We start from the raw sequence: 19,703 nt of genomic DNA, 5'->3' as shown, positions 1-19,703 counted from the left end.
AACAGGGTTGATGGATGGTGGGCTGGCAGTCAACAGATGAAGCCTCATTATACTTGTAAATCTAAGTGTGACATACATGAGCGCCCCTGGCACCACTGCTGCAGCGCCTGCCCCCTGCATCTGCCTTGCCTGTCTGTCCTGCTCAAGCTTGTCTCTCAGCAGTCCTGGCAGTTCCGCTGGGCCAGGAGGAGAAGGGAGAAGCCCACAGCCAGGGAACTCCAGGGCAAGCCAAGGCCTACCTGGCAGGGCTGAAGACAGAGGGGGAAAGCCTACCGCTCCGTGATTGATCTTCCATCCTGGTCTGTCCTGCTGACATTTCAGCCCCATCATCTCTCGTTGCAGAAACTGCAGCCTCTTACTTGTTATTTGTTGAAGGACCTTGAAAAAAAGAGAGAGAGGGAGGTCCCGTCATGGTTCAGTGGTTAATGAACCCAAATAGCATCCATGAGGACGTGGGTTCTATCCCTGGCCTCGCTCAGTGGGTTAAGGATCCAGCTTTGCTGAGAGCTGTGGTGTAGGCTGGTGGCTACAGCTCAGATTCGACCCCTAGCCTGGGAACCTCTGTATGCCATGGGTGCAGCCCTAAGAAGGCAAAACATTTAAAAAAAAAAAAATTAAAAAGAGAGAGAGAGAATGAGAGTGAGTGGGTTTCCACACCTGGCTTCCAACATGATCTTCTTTCTTTTAAAAATTCCCCCATGCCTCGTCTCTTTGCTCCTTTCCCTTCATTTGCCCAGAAGCAGTCTGCCATTATGAGAGGCAGAGTAACATTTTGGGCAGTTCTCTAAGAAGATTCCAAAAAGCCAGGCAAAAGTAGAATCACCAGGCTTATTCCCTAGTTCAACTCAGTAAGATTTCTCAAGCACCAACGTCATGTGTAAGGCATAATGAGATAAAAGATGAAGAATGGATAGGGAGTTCCCTGGTGGCTCAGTGGGTTAAGGATCCAGCATTGTCATTGCTTTGGCTTGGCTTCAATTCCTGGCCTGGGAATTTCTTCATGCCAGAGGCAAGGCCAAAAAAACAAAAAGAAGAATGGTGAGCTCAAGCTCCCCATTCAATTCAGCACAAGCACAAACAAGAATCGATGTATCGGAGTTCCCCTTGTAGCTCGGCAGTGACAAAACTGACTAGTATCCATGAGGACTCGGGTGCATCCCCTGGCCTTGGTTAGTTGGTTAAGGATCTGGCATTGCTGTGAGCTGTGGTGTAGGTCACAGACAAGGCTTGCATCTGGCATTGCTGCGATTGTGGCACAGGCCAGCAGCTACAGTTCTGATTTGACCCTTAGCCTGGCAACTTCCATATGCCGAGGGTACAGCCCTAAAAAAAAAAAAGAAAAAAAAAAAAAAAGAATTGATGTGTTCATCCTCCATTCATTCCATCGACACTTACTGAGCTCCTCTTATGAAAAAGATAAACTTTTTTTTAAGTAAATTGGACTCTCAAGTATGATATCAGTGTAGGCAGGCAAAGTGCTTTCCTAATAGGAAGGCTTGAACATAAAGAATTTTAGGGAGTTCCCATTGTGGCTCAGTAGATATGAATCTGACTAGTATCCATGAAGATGCAGGTTTGATTCCTAGTCTTGCTCAGTGGGTTAAGGAACTGGTGTTACCATGAGCTGTGGTGTAGGCTGCAGATGCAGTCTGGATCTGACATTGCTGTGGCTCTGGCATAGGCCACTCCATATGCTGTGGCTGCGGCCCTAAAAAGACCAAAAAAAAAAAAAAAGGATATCAGACTGCTGTGTAGCATGGTTGACCTTGGCGTTGGTTCAATACCTATTTTATGCTGAATGTTAGACCTTATCAGGAATACAGAGATAATTAAGTCATGGATCCAGGCCCTTAGAGGTAGAGAACCAAGTGAATCCAAGTCTTAAAATGTATAAAGTCAAGTGGAGAGACAGAAACAATACTAACTAGAGTGCAAGGCACAGTCAGGTACAGAGGTGGAGGAGAGAGAACTAAAACTTACTGAGCACTATTTACTATGTGCCTTGTGCTTTACTCACATAATTAGTAAAGTGTCTTTTACAATATTTACTGATTGTTGCCCTAGACTCCAGCTCTGGTGATATGGTAGAGGGACACAAACGAGAGAAGACATCATCACAATGTACCAGGAAGTGGTGACAGGGGAAGTAGAGGCCACCTAATACCAACTTGGAGAATCAAAGAAGGCTTCCAGGAAGAAGTGACATCTGAGCGGAGTCCTGAAGATGAGTCAGCCAAGCAAGTTAGAGGAAGAGCATGTTCTTGGCAGAGAAAATAACATGTGCAAAGTCCCAAAGGCAAAGTGGGGGTTTGTGATCCTCGTTCAATAAGAGAGGAAGCCGAGGTGAAGCTGGGGGAGGTTATGGAACGGGCCCAAAAGCACACAGCTGGTGAGTGACAGAAGTAGAATTCTGGATCTGGATCTTAGTTCCTTCCACCTGTAAAAGCTAATAACAGAAGAGGGAGAGATTCCAAGTGAAGAGAACAGAAAGGGCTTTGATGATGTGGGTTTTGAAAAATAGGGCAGAAATGAAAGGAGGTAGACCCAGAATCAGGGCACAAATGAGGCAAAGGCAGCATTGAGGGGCTGGAATGTTGTGATGTAGGGACTAGGAGGAAGTGTTTTGGAAGATAAGATTGGAAAGAAAGGTTATAAATGGAAAGACCCATCAGTCAAGTGAGAGCTACCTCACTGCTCCCCGCTTCCCACCAGCAGGATCATTAAGTGCACGTGGCATTGGACATTTTAAGTGCCATCGGAGAAGACACAATGTCTGGGCAAAGAAGCCCTGGCTGTGCACTGAATATGCGTGTCCAGCCAAGATCCATATGGTGAAGCCCTAATCCTCAAGGTGATGGTATTTGCAGGTGTGACTTTGGAAAATAACTGGATTTGAATGAGATCATGGATGTCGAGCTCCTGTGATGGGATTGGTGCTTTTAGAAGGCACTAGAGCGTTCTCTTGCTCCACCTGCTCCCTCTTTCTGCCACATTAAGAATGGAGCAAGAAGGCATCCATCTCTGCTTCACCTCCAGAACTGCAAAACATAAATGTCTGTTCTTTCAGTCACCCAGGCTATGGCCATTTTTTACAGCAGCCTCAGTGGACGAAACAGCCCTATAATGAGAGGCGGTCTCTGACCTGAAAGGGGTGAACACAGAATCTTAAACATGTCCAAGGAGAGAGAGTGTGTTCTTTTATATCAGCAGACCCAGAGCTACTGGCAGACTTTCACTTCCAGAATGCCTTGCAGTGGGTCCAGCATCTCAGCCCAATCCCCTTTCTCTTCTTCTTTCCTTCCTTCCATCCTTCTTTCTTTCCTCTGTTCCTTTTCCCTCCCTCCCTTCAAAAACCTATTGTTTAAGAAAAACAAATCCAGCTGAATAATAGAGATTTTTATAACTACCTTAGAAAAAAAAATTGCTTCAGAACTAAATTTGATGGGCTATCTTAACAGATGTTGGATTTTTGATGATTGTCTGGCTACTAAACAAACAAATTAATTTAGAAGTTAAAATGCGTTCCTTCAAACTCAGGTTTTAACGGCAAATTAATGAGACTTCTTCATATTACAAAAGGAAGAGCTTTTGGGTTCTTTTATGCTTACTTTTATTATTTGTTGTCTTGCTTTGGTAATTTCCAGCAAAATGGGAGTTCTATTGAAGAATGGAAGTTCTCATGAAGAAAGGGTGCAGGAGCTCCTACTGTGGCTCAGTGGATTAAGGATCCAGTATTGTCTCTATGTCACCTCAGGTCACAGCTGAGGCACAGGTTCAATCCCCAGCCCAGTGCAGTGGATTAAGGATCCAGTGTTGCTGCAGCTGTGGTGTTGGCTACAGCTGTGGCTCCATTTCTGTCCCTGGCCTGTGAACTTCCATATGCTAAAAGTGCGGCAGTTAAAAAAAATATATATATAAAGAAAAAAGAAACAGTGCCAATAGCCTAAACATTACTAACAGAAGGCAAACATCTGAGAGGTCCGTGGCAGAACAGGACTTGCTAGCCGTTACCAAGCAACCCTCCTAGTAGACAGGACAATGGAAAAGTGCATGGACTTTGGGGCCAGCAGACCCATGAACTCCACCAAATTCTCTGATGTTGGCAAGTCACTTCTTTCGTAACCTCACTGGGGAGGTTGGGACCTTGTTCCACATCTACTTTGCAGGGCTTTTTCACTCCTAAATACGATGATGCACAGAGATCCCTAGCACACGGTTTGGAACATGGTAGGTCTTCAAAAATAGATTCCCTCCTCCACAGTCACCTTCCCACATTCGCCTTCCCTCTCCCCGTAAGCCTTCGGACAACATCTCTGTTGTAACACACATATAACACTACATCCTAATTTTCTGGGTTCTGGTCTCTCTGTCCCATTAGATATGGGCCATTTAAGAATGCAAGCTATGCCTTACACATTTATCTCAGGGAATCAATAGAGTAAATCGTAGTTGCTCAATTAACCATGTTTCACAGGATTGAGTTTGAAATCCCTCAACTGAGTTAGAAACTTTTTACCAAAGACCACACGCCGGCATTGCTGAACCCTGTGGTGCAGACTTGTCAGGGGTGTTGAAGTTCAGGGTAGAGGAGCCAGCATGGGACAGGAGCCATCAGGGAGGGCTTGCTGAAGGAGGTGGGACTTGAGAGGAGTCTTGAAGATGGTACATCCCTAAGTGGAACGCAGGAAACCATGTAAAAAGAGAATGAGATTGAGTAAAAAACGTGGAGGCAGGAATGAGCACGTCATGTTCAAGGGACAGGAAGAAGATGGATAGGATGTGCTTGGAGCCAGGCAAGGGCATTTGCCCCAGATGTGGTGGGAATAGGGAGCTCCTGGGGGTGTCTGAGCAGGGGAGTGACTTAGTGTGATGGATGTATAAGCAAGGCCAATGAACACAAAGTCCAAAACTCTCCCTATACCCAGAGGAAGAATACACCTTCAATAGATTTGAGCCTTGCCTATGATGGCTGGGGAAGGAAGTTCATGGAAAAGGAGTGAGCCCCCAGAGCTTCCTGCAGGAGAGATCTGTACTATACTGGTCTAGTTTCCATGCTGGCCTATGTTGACAGCAAGGACCAGCTTCCCAGCCCAGCAAAAAGGCTCTGACCAGGGGCCATTACTCCTCATTTCAGTGGCAACCTCAGAAGGACGCTGTCACAAAACCACATCCTATTAGTCAGGATTCTCTAGAGAAACAGAACCAATACCTTGTGTGTATAGGTAGAGAGAGAGATCTTTTCGAAGGAATCAGCTCACGTGATTATGGGGCTGGTAGGTCCAAAATTTGCAGTGTGGTCCAGGAGGCTAGAGACCCAGGAAAGAGACAAGACTGAGTTCAAGTCTGAGGGCCTCTGCTGTGGAATTCCCTAGTGCTCAGGGAAGGTAATCTTTTGTTCTATTCAGAACTTCAGGTGCTTAGGGGCGACTCACCCCCATATGAAGGGCAATCTGCTTTCCTCAACGTCCACAGATTAAAATACTAATCTCATCCCAAAACACCTTTTATAGAAACATCCAGTATAATATGTGACCAAATACCTGGGCACCATGGCCCAAACAAGTTGACATATAAAATTAACCATCCAACAGCCCCAGGCCTGTCAAAAACAAATGAGAAAAAACAAGTTGAAATGAGTTTGGGGAACAAACATCTTGTTGGAAAGGGAGGGTAAGTTTCAAAAAATAAGAGAGAGACGGAAATGTGAAAAGACCTAATAATTAAGACAGTAGAGACAATTTTGTGCATAAAGTATTTTTCACATACAAGTTTTACATGTCATTCACTCAACAACTCTGTCAGGCAGGCCTTAGTCCCTTTTCACAGATGAACAAAGTGAGGCTTATGAAATGATTCTCCCCCCTCTAAATGGTGGAGCTGGCAGCGAACCCCAGGTGCTACATATCCTAACACCACAGGGCGCATCTTGAAAACAAAATCGCCTGTCTCCAGAGGAACTAAGATGCTCTGAGTATAGAGCATAACTCAGAGAAGTAAATGGGACAGAAAAGCGAACACCACCACTGGAAACCACAGAAGCACCAGCATGTGATTCTTGGGGAAGAGCCAGCTCAGAAGTAAGCTGTCTCTTAGCCCCTTTGGATAAGAAAAGCAAAAGGTGCTTCCCAGTGGCCCTGCTGCCTGCAGCTTCAGACGGGATATATTAGGAGGCCGACAAAGAAGATCTCAGGTGGGGAGCTGCTTTAAGAATAGGAAAACGTATCCCAACTGCTCAGGTCTCTTGCAAATTACCTGACCTAGAGTCTTGTTGATTACCATTTACAAATGACTAAAAGGCTTTTTCTTCCTTTGTGATGGTCTGAAAATTGAACAAAATAAAATAAGAGGACCCCATTCTCCACTCCCAATGGCAGCCTACAACTGGGTTTTCTTACAAAGTAAGAAGGAAGAAAGAAGGAATATCTTTTCTTTCCAAAAGGGAAAATAAATGGTGTGCCATTATGAAGTAATGTTGTTACTATTTTAAGCCTAGCTATAAATCTGTGTATCTCCTGGGTTAGCTTAGAGCTGGGCATACACATAGCCAATCTAAAATGGGAGCATCTTTCATCATTCTGCCTATTACTGGACAAGAAGCAGAAAGACCAGGTTCAGCCAAGCTGCGAACCAGCAGAACACACTCGGGTGAGGGGTGTAAGCTTGCTGATCCCTACCCTGGCTACTTCCTAGGAGTGTGGACACAGGGACAAGTGTTTTATAATCCATAAACCATCATATCATTGTAAGCCATTATTATCACCATGGTTTGGAAGAAGCAGCACTTATTTTATCTCTATTTTGAAATTTTGTGCCATCATATGGCTGGAGTCTGTCATGGCCTACAGCCTCTGATACCTCTGAGGTCAGTGACAGTGAAACTAGAGAAAGTCTGACACAGGCAGACAGGACCCGGAGGTGTCCAAATTATCATGAAGACTTTAACTTATGTAATAGCACAGGCTGGGGCTTTTCTATCTGATGACAACCCTTCCTACAATAGAAAAGCACAAGGAAATAGAAGGAGCGTAATCTTTGGAGTCAAATCATAATTTAAAGTATGTCCCTTGGAGTTCCCATTGTGGCACAGCGGAAATGAATCCAACTAGGAACCATGAGGTTGCAGGTTTGATCCCTGGCCTCGCTCAGTGGGTTAAGGATCCGGCATTGCCTTGAGCTGTGGTGTAGGTCACAGATGGGGCTTGGATCTGGCATTGCTGTGATCAATGGGAACCTCCATATGCGGCAGGCCCTAAAAAGACAAAAGACAAAAAATACAAAATAAAAATAAAAACATAAAGTATGTCTCTGCTACATAATAGCCAAGTAATATGGCTGGTTACATATAATTTCTGGACCTCAGTTTTCTCATCTTAAAAACAGGCAATAGGAGTTCCCGTCGTGGCTCAGCGGAAAACGAATCTGACTAGCACTCATGAGGACGCAGGTTCAATCCCTGGCCTTACTCAGTGGGTTAAGGATCCTGTGTGGCTGTGGCTGTGGTGTAGGCCAGCAGCTATAGCTCAGATTTGACCCATAGCCTGGGAACCTCCATATGCTGCAGGTGCAGCCCTAAAAAGACCAAAAAAAAAACCAGGCAATTGAACACACTACTGTTTATGGAATGGATGGTCAATGGGGATCTGCGGCACAGCACAGAGAAATCCACTCAGTGTTTTGTGATAACCTCTAGGAAATGGATTTGTGCACGTGAATCACTCAATCACTTGCTGTACAGCCTAAATTAATACGACATTGTAAATCACCTACACTTCATTAAAATGAAATCAGGAGTTCCTGTCGTGGCGCAGCGGTTAACGAATCCGACTAGGAACCATGAGGTTGCGGGTTCAATCCCTGCCCCTGCTCACTGGGTTAACGATCCGGCGTTGCCGTGAGTTGTGGTGTAGGTTGCAGATGCGGCTCGGATCCTGCGTTGCTGTGGCTCTGGCGTAGGCCAGTGGCTAGAGCTCCGATTAGACCCCTAGCCTGGGAACCTCCATATGCCACGGGAGTGGCCCCCAAAAATAGCAAAAAGACAAAAAAAAAAAAAAAAAAAAGAAATCAAAAAACAAGCAATCGACAAGCACCATATTAACATGTGTATTTAAAGTACCCCACAATGCTGCATGATAAATGCTAAACAAATGTTAATTTCTTAACACTTATGCTCTTTTCTCCATAATGCACCCAAACAGAAATTACATTATTGTAATTATGACCTATCAAAAAGGGCCACACCTTCTCAAATTACCAACAATTGTTTCTTTCAGGTATTACTGTACACCTTGTACATGCCCAAAATTATGCTGGACAGCAGACATAAAAGTGTGACCAAAAAATAATCTTCGAAGTGTATGATATTTGATGAACGGAATTCAGGTGAGATCAAAATATTAAGTATAGTCTCAAAACATACTCTTCTGGGGGTTATCACAGTTTCAACACCTGGCAGAGAGGAACTGCAACAGATGCTTTCTGGAGCAAATCTGTTGGAATATTGGAAAGAATGGTGAGTAATTAACATAGTATATCTGTGGTTACTTTAATGTATTGGAAGATATTCTCCTGCAGAGAAAATCTCCTTCCATACACCTTCAAGACACAAGAAAGAATCATCTCTCAGGCAAGAGTTCCTTAGACAGATTTGTGTGTTGCAAGTGGTGAAGCATGAGATGGGAACCATTATCTACATAATTCAAACCCCTCCTTCTCTAGATGCTGAAAAAAAAAAAAATCACATAGTTGGTAAAGGAGCCAGGATCAATCCCAGATACTCCAATTCCCACTGGAACTCCTTTTGTGATATGTCTTTAGAACTACACTTGAGACTTGTGGTTGCCAAGGGAAAGAGGAAGAAAGCGGGAAGGACGGGAAGCTTGGAGTTGGTAAACGCAAACTATTTCAGGTAGAATGAATAAGCAATGCAGTCCTATGCTACACACAGGGAACTATGTCCAATCTCTTGAGACAGAACATGATGGAAGACAGTATGAGAAAAAGAAGGTGTATATATGTATGACTGGATCACTGTGCTGCATAGCAGAAATTGGCTCAACATTGTAAATCAACTATACCCTACTAAAAGTAAAATAAAGATTTTCAATGAATTTTTTAAAAAGACCTACATTTGACTAAATGTCTACATAATCTTGAGAAGCGGAAATATGCCCTTCCACAACTGCAGCCAGCCTGAAAAAAAATAAAAATAAAAAGCCAGTTGAACTGAAAACAAGTTCTGTGTAAAACAACACACAGTGCACCATGTTGCAAAAAAAGCAATCTGCCAAATGAGAGGCTCTGTGCACAGATCTGGCAGCAGGGAAAATGTGCTCTGGTTTCTAGTTTAGTAAAAGCCTCTGTAACGTTTTGTGGTCAGTTCCAAGAATCCTAGTGCCGCACTCATTTGTATTAACCAGAAAAAGAACAGTTTGAACTATTTACCCTTCACTCTCACTTTAAACCTATTTCATCTGCTATATTAATGGCAGTAGAAGGAGGTAAATCTTAACAAGTGATACAGATAAACTTATTTACAAAACAGAAATAAACTCACAGACATAAAAAACTTATGGTTACCAAAGGCGAAAGAGGGGTGGGGATAAATTAGGAGTGTGAGGTTAACATATACACACCACCTATGTAAAAGGGAAAACCAATGAGGACCATCTGTAAAGCACAGGGAATTATGCTCAATATCTTGTAATAACCTATAATGAAAAAGAATATGTATGTATAATTGAATCACTCTGCTGAAACTAAAACAACACCGTAAATTGTAAATTGACTATATTTTAATTAAAAACATTTTTTTAAAGGAAGGAAGTTCTGGTGATCATTTCCATCCCCCATTATCCAGAATAGCTTTTTCAAACCGAGTGTCTTCATAACCCATCCCCACATCACCACACCAAAGAAAACTGAGGAACTCAAGGCGCTTATCTTTGACTTCCCACCCATAGAGGCAGGTCTATATGTATTAATACAGTCTGGCCTCATGTTTATTGAGCTCTGTGATGCGTGTTCTCTGTATACCATCTGGCCCTTATAGCACTCCTATACCTGGGTCCTGGTATCACCGTTCTCATGGGATCAGTGAAGAAACCAAGATGGAAAGGATTCCATCACCTGTAAACAGCCGCACCTAAGGCAAACTCGGACCTGACTCTGAAGCCTGGCGCATTACAGTGTCCCCTTCTTCCGTCACTCAGGAAGTGGCATATGGCTTCTCCACCGTCCCAGCAAAGAGCACGCCGTGAACCCCTGGTCCTCATCCTCCCCACCTGCTCCTTTAGATCTGTGTTTGTTTGTTTGTTTTAGTTTTCCCTCCTCTTTCCTATGTTTTCTACCACTACTTCTCTATTAATTTCTTCCACTAAGTATGGATCTCTCCCATTTAAAAAAAAAAAAAAGTTGTTCAACCCTCCATCTACCTCTGGATTCGTCTGTATCTTCTTCTTCTTTTTCTTTTTCTTTTTTTTTTTTTTTTTTTTTTGTCTTTTTGCATTTCTTGGGCCGCTCCCGAGGAATATGGGTGGTTCCCAGGCTAGGGGTCTAATGGGAGCTGTAGCTGCCAGCCTAGGCCAGAGCCACAGCAACACGGGATTCGAGCTGCATCTGCAACCTACACCACAGCTCACAGCAATGCCGGATCCTTAACCCACTGAGCCAGGCCAGGGATTGAACCCACAACCTCATGGTTCCTAGTCGGATTCGTTAACCACTGTGCCACGACGGGAACTCCCTCGTCTATATCTTCTATCTTTGATCTTATTTCCTTCAGAATTGACTGAGCTCCTTGAAAATGTGTCTACACTTCCTGTCTCCAGCACCACTTTGCATTTGCTTTTTTAACTCTATAAAATCAGGAGTCCTTATAACACCACCCCTGTGGAGATCTTCCAGTGGAAGTCGGAAATCAGTCCAAGTGCTTATCTGCAGACCAGACCACCTCTCCACTCCAGCTGCAAATGCGTGTATCCAAGTGCCTGCCAACATCTGTTTGCATGTTTCATTGGAATTGCCAATGCGATCTGTTTCCCTGACTCCCCTGGTTATAATCTAGGCTTCCCTATATCAACAAGCACCACCACTCAGCTACTCAATCTAAATGTCCTCTTTGATGTGTCCCTTTCTTTCGGCCTCCAATTAAATCTAGTTGAACAGCAGGTTCTGATGTATTTATCTGTTAAATTTATTCAGGGAGTTCCTGTTGTGGCTCAGCGAGTTATGAACCCAACTAGCATCCATGAAAATGCAGGTTTGACTCCTGGCCTTGCTCAGTAGGTTGAGGATCCAGCGTTGCCGTGAGCTGCGGTATAGGTCGCAGAGGTGGCTTGGATCTGGCGTTGCCATAGCTGTGGTGTAGGGCAGAAGCTGGAGCTCCAATTTTACCCCTAGCTTGTAACTTCCATATGCTGCAGGCGCAGTCTTAAAAAAAAAAAAAAAAAAACCTAAAAAATAAATCCATACATAGATATATATTATTTCAAATCCATTTACTTAAGTGCAACTCCACTGAAATCTCTGAGGTCCAGGTGACACTGCCTTACATCTGGACCACCGTATGAGCTAACTAACTGGTATCTGCCATTCAAGTTTGCCCTCTCACAACCTACCTGTTATCCAACAGCTATAGAACCATATTAAAAGGTAAATCAAAGTATGTCATTCCCCTGCTGAAAGGTATTTGATAGCTTCTAATTGCTTGTGGGCTAAAATCCCAGGTCCCCAAAATCCCTTCACTATTTGGCTGTTTTCTTCATCCCTCCAAGTGGTGGGAGCAGGGACATTGTTGTCAAAAGGCTCTGTATCATTTTCCAGGTAATGCTCATCAAATTATATGCAAAGATGCTAATGTGCACTACATGAAGTTCCATGAAGACTTGTTAATTTATCTAGGGCTAATTGAATAATGATGTACGTCTAGAAATGTGATCTGTGCTTCCCTTCCTGGGAACCACTCTGCTCTGACACCCTTGCCTGCTTCTCTCCCAACTTTGCACGTCTCAGCATTCAGAGTTCTGATGCATTTCCACAGGAACAGACCCCAAAGACAAATGAAATGATCAAGGAAAGCTAACCACATTTTGAATGGAATATCAATCAAAAATACCTCACTCCTGAGTGATTTCAAATTCTAAAGCTAGTTTTGATTTTAAAGGACATTGGATTCCTAATTCTATGGACCCCTGTGGAGCCATTTTCCCTTCAAGGACTTGGTTGGAGGTAACTGCCTGCAACCAATTAAGATGTATATTTGGTGTTTGGCAGCTCCTTGACTCACGCCTTTTGTCCCCTGATCACCAGGGACCTTGTGTTGAGTGGCAGATGTGGGCAAAGCAGCAGTGACTTGGTTAGTCTGCAGCCTGTGTCACTCAGCTATGTTTGCAGTCAGCACAACTGCAGCCAGTCAGTAGCTATGACTCTTGGGAACAGTTGCTTTTCCAACTCATTATATGATGCTTCATAGCATAAGAGAAAGAACATTATAGAAAAAGCACTAAGATAGATTTCTAGCTCCAATGCTCTGCAATTCGCCCCCCCCCCCCAAAAAATAACCTCCCTGGACCTCACTGTCCCATTTGGAAAGCAACAACTACCCTGTCTATTGCCCCAGGGCAGGAAGAGGTTTTAATAATTAAATGCAATGCTAAATTTAAACTCTAAGGTACTATACAAATATTGATATTAGCCAACATTTTTAAATGCTAGATATTGATGCTAAACATGATTCTCTTTATAGACATTGACTTATTTAATCCTACTGGTAATCTTATGAGCTAAGTACCATAGTCACATTTTTTTTCCTGCCTTTTAGGACTGTACCTGGAGGATGCCAGGCTAGGGGCTGAATTGGAGCTATAGCTGCTGGCCTACACCACAGCTCCCAGCAACGTGGGATCAGAGCCTACTGAGCAAGGCAAGGGATCAACCCTGCGTCCTCATGGATACTAGTCGGATTCATTTCTGCTGAGCCACAACGGGAGCTCCAGTAGTCACATTTTCAAATTTAAAGAAATAAAAGCACAGAAGAAGTTTAAGGAACTTGCTAAATAACATTCAGTAATGGCAAGATCCAGGCTCTGAAACCTGCTCTTCACTACCTGGTTAAGGTGCTACACTGAACATCCCAGGAACTGCTTTTTCTGTGGCTTTAGGTTTATATTTAGTAATATCCATCAGACCAAAAAACTGGTACTTGGTTTATACTTCTATAAAAACATTACTGTTTTTAGTTTGGTTTTTAATCTACCTGTCTCCTCTATTAGACTGTGAGCACCTTGAGTGCAGGAACTATACAGAAAACATCTGTAATAGTTCCAGCCCTGAGTACTGGGTCTGCTGTATTGTAGGGAGGCACATCGCTCTAGATATCTGTGGGCTGGACAGATGGCAGGAACGGAAAGAGTAAAGGGAGAATGAATAAAATGGATGGATGTGTAGATGGGTGCATGGATGTGCGGATGGGTGGATGATGAATGGATTGATGGGTAGATGGGTGGATGGATGAACGTAGAGTTCTTCCATACTCTCAGGATTAGCCTCCTTGTGCTCCATCAGAAACACTGGTGCAGGCTGACCAGGGTCCCCTCCCCAGACACCTTGGTCCCAATCCTCCTTCAAGTTCTGATAACCTCTTTCCTTTATTTCTCCAGTTACGTATCCTTGGTGTCTCAGTGGGTTTGTGGGGTTTTTTTCCCCTCCTATTTCATCTTCCTATTCCTATTTAATCAGTTTTCCATATTAAATTATCTCTGTTAAAATTACTAGTTAAAATTCCTGCTTTCCTGAATGAACTCTGATGGATTCAACTTACCATGTAGTACCAGATACTATACTAAGCCTTGTTTTAATGTAATTATATTTGCCCTTTACCAAAACCTTAGGGGAGGGATATTGTCCTCTTTTTTTTTTTTTTTTCCTTTTGTTTTGCAAAATTGAGACACGGAGTTATTAAGTTTTTGTCTAAACTCACACAAGCTTGACTGGTGGTGCTAGAAGCTTCTAACTCCACCGCCATCCTGTGTAAAAATAACTATTTCTCTGAGACTCACAGTTCCTAGAGGGAATTGGCATCCCTAGTACCAGGGATCTTTTTTGAACAAAAAAAAAATGTATGCACAGTTCCCTGAATCCAATGAGCTGTTGTCCCTCCCCGCCCACAGACGCCAATCACACAGAGATTTATTACCAACAGATGGCTGCAATATAGGAGCGAGACACGAACGTACCTGGAGCACTTATGACCAGCAGTGCCATCCAAAGTTATTTCCCACCTACACAGCTAACAAGGAATCAAATTCCAATCGAGAAATGATTTCATCTTTCCCAGGAGCTTCTAATGAAAAAAGCAAATACAGTTCATCGAGTTGGCTGGAAGCCACCCCAAGCCATAACGTTTTTTGTGTTTTTTTTTTTTTTATTTTTTCTCTATCATAGGTAGCACCTATTTGTTCTATGGCTGTCAATTCCTCTTCTCCTTTTGTGCATCTTTCCATTTCACAATCTCCTTCAGCAGGTTTCATTCTCCCTTTTTTATGATTTTGCCTCCCCATCTCTCCCTTCTATAAGTAAAATAAATTCCTGAAAGACAGTTGAATCCTTTGAGGGAGAGATTGGGTCAACTTTTTGAACTTTACACAGAAAAATATTCCCATTACTGACTTTCTCATCAAGAAGTTACCTGTAACCTAAAACCCTCTAAAGCCCTAGTTAACTCCTCCTATTTGTTTTGTTCAGTGATTGAAAGTTGTGTGCTGTGTGATGATAAAGTTACTTTTGCTCAGATCAGTGGACCTCAGGAGAGTCACCGTGTGGTACAAGAAACCACAATCAGCCATATTTTTATCTTGAACAAAATTCTATCTCATTTCCAATTATTAAAAAACCAAAATGATGTCTTGCACGTCTCTCTCCACTTGCTTACTATTATACTACATTATTTTGGTTTTGACATCCATTTCTAATCTGGTTGAGATTCCCAGATTTAGCATTCCACCCATTATATCTTTTTCCAATCATGGTCTTAAAAGTAGCGATTTTTTTTTCTTTTTATGGCCACACATGCAGCACATGGAATTTCCTGGGCCAGGAGTCAAATCAGAGCTACAGCCACCAGCCTACACCACAGCCACAACAACTCGGGATCCAAGCTGCATCTGTGACCTAGCCGCAGCTTATGGCGACTCTGGATCCTTAACCCACCAAGAGAGACCAGGGGTCAAACCCTCATCCTCCCTGACACTACGTATGGTTCTTAAACTGCTGATCCACAATGGAACTTCTGAAAAATAGTCATTTTAAATGGGGCTTACTGGTATCTCAGAAAGGAAGAAAATGACATTGTTTCTTGTGCAAAACTTTACCACCCTAAGTCAAAATTATTCTTGGGTAGAGCCTGGAAAAGGCTCAACATACCTTTAATAAGCACCTTCTTTCTGTCAGACAAGGCTTTGTTCATGGCACCAGTGGCAACCTCAATTAACAAGCCCATTGTTGCGAATGACAAGACGGGTCCTCCATGAGAACAGTGTGATGGGAGTCAGACCAGCCTGGGTGTCAATCCTAGCTCTGCAATTTACGCAACTTCTCAGAGCCTTGGCTATCTCATTTTACAAAATGTAGATCACTGCTATCCCCTAAAGTTAGTAAGAGAGCGGCAATATCCATGCTAATATACCTAATAGTGCCATATATGCATGGTGAGCACACTTAATCCATATAGGAGTTCTTCAAGCTGACATCTTTTATTTTCCATATAAGGAAACTGAGTCTCAGGTAGCCAATTAAGTTCCCAAGGCTCCCAAACCAGTAGTCAACCCAAGCCTAATCAAACTGTCTGCCCCAAAGTTATTCTTTTTTCCACAAACCACACTGCCTCCCAACAAAGAATGGATGGATGAATAGCAGATAGGCTGAATGGTGACAAGAGGGGAAGCTTTTTTCCAGAACTTATTAAATTATACCATGTCTCACTGCAGCACTATTCATAATATCCAGGATATAGAAACAACCCAAATGTCCACTGACAAGTAGATTAAGAAGATCTACATCCATGGAATGGATTAAGAAGATGTGGTACATATACATAACAGAATACTACTCAGCCATAAAAAAGAACAAACTAATGCCATTTGCAGCAACAGGGAGGCAACCAGAGATTCTCATACTCAGTGAAGTAAGTCAGAAGGAGAAAGACAAATACCATATGATATCGCTTACATGTGGAATCTAAAATATGGCACAGATGAACCTATCCACAGAACAGAAACAGTCTCACAGATATAGAGCACAGACTTGTGGTTGCCAAGGGAGAGGGAATGGGATGGAATGGGATTTGGGGGTTAATAGATGCAAAGTACTCCATTTAGAATGGATAAGCAATGAGGTCCTACTGTACAGCACAGGGAAGTGTATTCAATCACTAGTGAAAGAACATGATAGAATATGAGAAAACAGATATACAAATGTATGACTGGGTCACTTTGTTGTATAGCAAAAAATGACAGAACATTTTAAATCAACTATAATAAAAGGTGTTTTTTAAAAAAAGAAAAACTACCCCATATCTCTCCTTCAAGGACATGACAGTCGTGGCAGAAGAAGGACATAGGAGAGGGGCCACAGTGTCACCTGCAGGGAAAAACTCAAACAGTGAGGAGAGGCGGAAGCATCAGATGAGTTTAGTGGGAAAATCTACCTTCCCTTCCATCCATGAAGTACATCACCCAAGTGCATCTTGGTGGAATGCTGTATAATATTGTTGAGGTTTGAGGATAACAATATGTCAGGTCCCTTTCACCTAAGGATTCTGGTCCAGTAGGTAAGCAGACCTAGATAGACAGGAATTAAAATACAGCATCTGCATTACTGTTGATAAAGCTGGTTTGTGGAATGATACTTGGACTCATGGCCAAATGAGCTTCTGGAATGACTGACCTCCTATTCTCCCCCCAGCACTCTCCCAGACATTCTATTGCTAGAGAAATATAAGATGAGGGCCAAACAAAAGACTCACTTCCAACACTTCAACCCAGACCCTACTTCCTCCTTAAAATGGAAGGAATCTTGGTAAAATAGCCTATTATACAAGGTAAATGTTCTTCAAAGGAAAGGAGAGACTATCCCCCCCAATTATATTAATACAATATTATAAGATGTTACAGTCCTATTTATTAAGATAAAACACAACAATACTCTCTTTTGGCCATACCCACAGCACGTGGAATTTCCAGGCCAGGGATAAAACTCATGCCACATCAGCCACCCCAGCCACAGCAATGACAATACCAGGTCCTTAACTCACTGAGCCACCAGGGAACTCCCAAAATAATACCCTTTACTTTGGAGACTTTATGATTAAATTGGCTTGCCTAGGAACTTAACTTTCAGATATAACATTGTTTCTGTGGGAAAATTTATGCCACCTTCCAAACAAACCAAGTCCCAAAGGTTGAGGACTCAATTCATTTATAAGTACAAATTTAGCCCTGTAGTCTCACAGTACTCACTATTTCTTAAGAGAGGGTCAGCTCTCATTTTTAATTGGAAAAAAAAAAAATAAGCTCCAGGGACCATAATAACAATGAGGAAAAATCCAAATTCCACTAACTCCTTTCCCTTTCAACACCTCTGTACAAAATACCCTTTTCTTATGTTTGTCTTCTTTCCAAAGACCTAATTAGATAAAAATAGAAAAAAAAAATTTTAAGAGAAAAGTGATTATCAATGACATTCAAATTCATATTGTTGGGGCTTTGGACAGCTCAGTGCTTGCAGGGTCCAGGGAGAGAGAATTTACCAAGAAATTCCCCCAAAGAGCTAATTTGCTACACTCTATTTTTAGAGGTCAATATCCACATTTTGGCTTGCTGTGGAATAGGATCCATTTCTTTTTCTGCCTCACCTGTGCACATGTGAAACTAGCTTCAGATTGTAACTTGATTGTTACTATGGAACAAGTCTTCATTCAACAAATATCCCCTGAGAATTCAGTGCTCCAGGAACTAAGAAGTTCCTGGTAAATAGCAATAGAGAGAATTTCAGGTTGGTGATTTCATTACCAATATAGACGATCCATCCAACACCCTAGCTTCTCAATTCTTTGACTTCTTCTCCTACAATTATGTCTTTCATCATGCTTGAGTCACTCACTGCACTGTCACTTCCCAGACCGTGACATTCTACTGCTATCCCTCTAAAATACCGTGTTTAAAAATCCCACATGTACTACCAGCTCCATATCCAACTTTTTCCTGCGATGCTCATTCCAACCATCCCTCAAACCCACTCAGATTAAAATTTATTCCACATTTTCACCATCCCTTATTCCTTCGCTCTTATTCAAAATTAAAATCCATAGCCCATCTTTATAAACACTACCCTACTTATACACTCAACTTTTCTTTCTCTCACTCTTGGAAAAAAAGAAACAAACACACCCTAAACAATGTTTAAAGATAATTCATTTTCCACTCGTTCTGTGCTTGAAAAATGGCTGAAGGAAAACACGAAAAGACATGGGCGGTTCCACGTTGAATTCAAGAGCACTAACTCCCAAAGAGTCCCCACTGCTGATCATGAACTAGACCGCATCTTCCTAGTCAACCACCTCGCCCACTTCCTGGGCTGTTTCTCGCCTAAAGTTCTGTCATCTACCTCCACTTCCTTGCTCTTAGCTAACCATCTGGCATCTTATTTAACTGAGACAGGACAGACATCAGGAGATAGCTTCCACTTGTTCCTTCCAGGTACACAGAAATAATTCAATAAATTGATGGAGTTCCCGTAGCTCAGCGGTTAACAAATCTGACTAGGAACCATGAGGTTGCGGGTTCGATCCCTGCCCTTGCTCAGTGGGTTAAGGATCTGGCATTGCCGTGAGCTGTGGTGTAGGTCGCAGACGTGGCTCAGATCCCGCGTTGCTGTGGCTGTGGCGTAGGCCGGCAGCTACAGTTCTGATTAGACTCCTCGCCTGGGAACCTCCATATGCCAAGGGAGCAGCCCTAGAAAAGGCAAAAATAAATAAATTAATTAAACAAATTAATTAATTACTCCTTTTCATTTTTACTTTTCAGGGCTCTTATTCTATGATGGGTGTTTCCACAAATGACAACAATGACCTTTCATCCAACATGCTTATTTGCAATATGACTTTATCACTCCTTCCAGAAAGAGGTGGAGCCTATTTCCCACCTAGTCCCATCCTGGAATATTCCGGGGATAGCCCTGTGACATTTTGTGATGGCTAGAATGCAGCAAAAGGCGATGCTGTGTGACTTCGAACCCTACAGCTTGAAAGCCTTGGGCTTCTTTTTCACTCTCTTGGAAGCCAGCTGCTTTGTGAAGGAGGCTGGGCTAAACTACTGACCAGTGAAATGCCACCTGCAGAGCAAAGCCACACAGAGGAAACCTGAGGTAACCCCACAAACAGCCAGCACCAAGTCACCCAGTGTGTCGATGAGGTCATGTTAGGCACAAGCATTTGATGAGTCCACCATTTCTCTAGAATAGTCTGAGTATTTACATACTAAAATGTTATGCATACTATAGTAGACCCTTGAATAACATGGGTTTAAACTGCAGGGGTCCACTTATGCACAGATTTTTTTCGCTAAATGAATACCGTGGTACTACACGATCAGAGGTTGAGATGGATCCACAGGTGTGGAATTCCAGGTACGGAAGGCCAACTGTAAAGTCAT

The 19,703-nt window shown here is 42.7% G+C and overlaps 1 long non-coding RNA gene across 3 annotated transcripts in view; it reads right to left on the bottom strand.

The window, feature by feature from the left end:
- Positions 1-19,703, bottom strand: part of LOC110262057 — a 248,873-nt gene that overhangs the window by 141,608 nt on the left and 87,562 nt on the right. For all 3 annotated transcript variants that reach the window (XR_002346562.1, XR_002346564.1, XR_002346563.1), the window contains exon 5: positions 274-378. This is a non-coding gene — a long non-coding RNA (uncharacterized LOC110262057). The remainder of the gene's footprint in view (positions 1-273; positions 379-19,703) is intronic.

The sequence above is a fragment of the Sus scrofa genome, chromosome 8, assembly GCF_000003025.6.
Source record: "Sus scrofa isolate TJ Tabasco breed Duroc chromosome 8, Sscrofa11.1, whole genome shotgun sequence".
Taxonomy (NCBI): Eukaryota; Metazoa; Chordata; class Mammalia; order Artiodactyla; family Suidae; genus Sus; species Sus scrofa.
The sequence above is the reverse complement of the archived record's forward strand: the minus strand, read 5'-3'. Positions and strand labels throughout refer to the sequence as shown.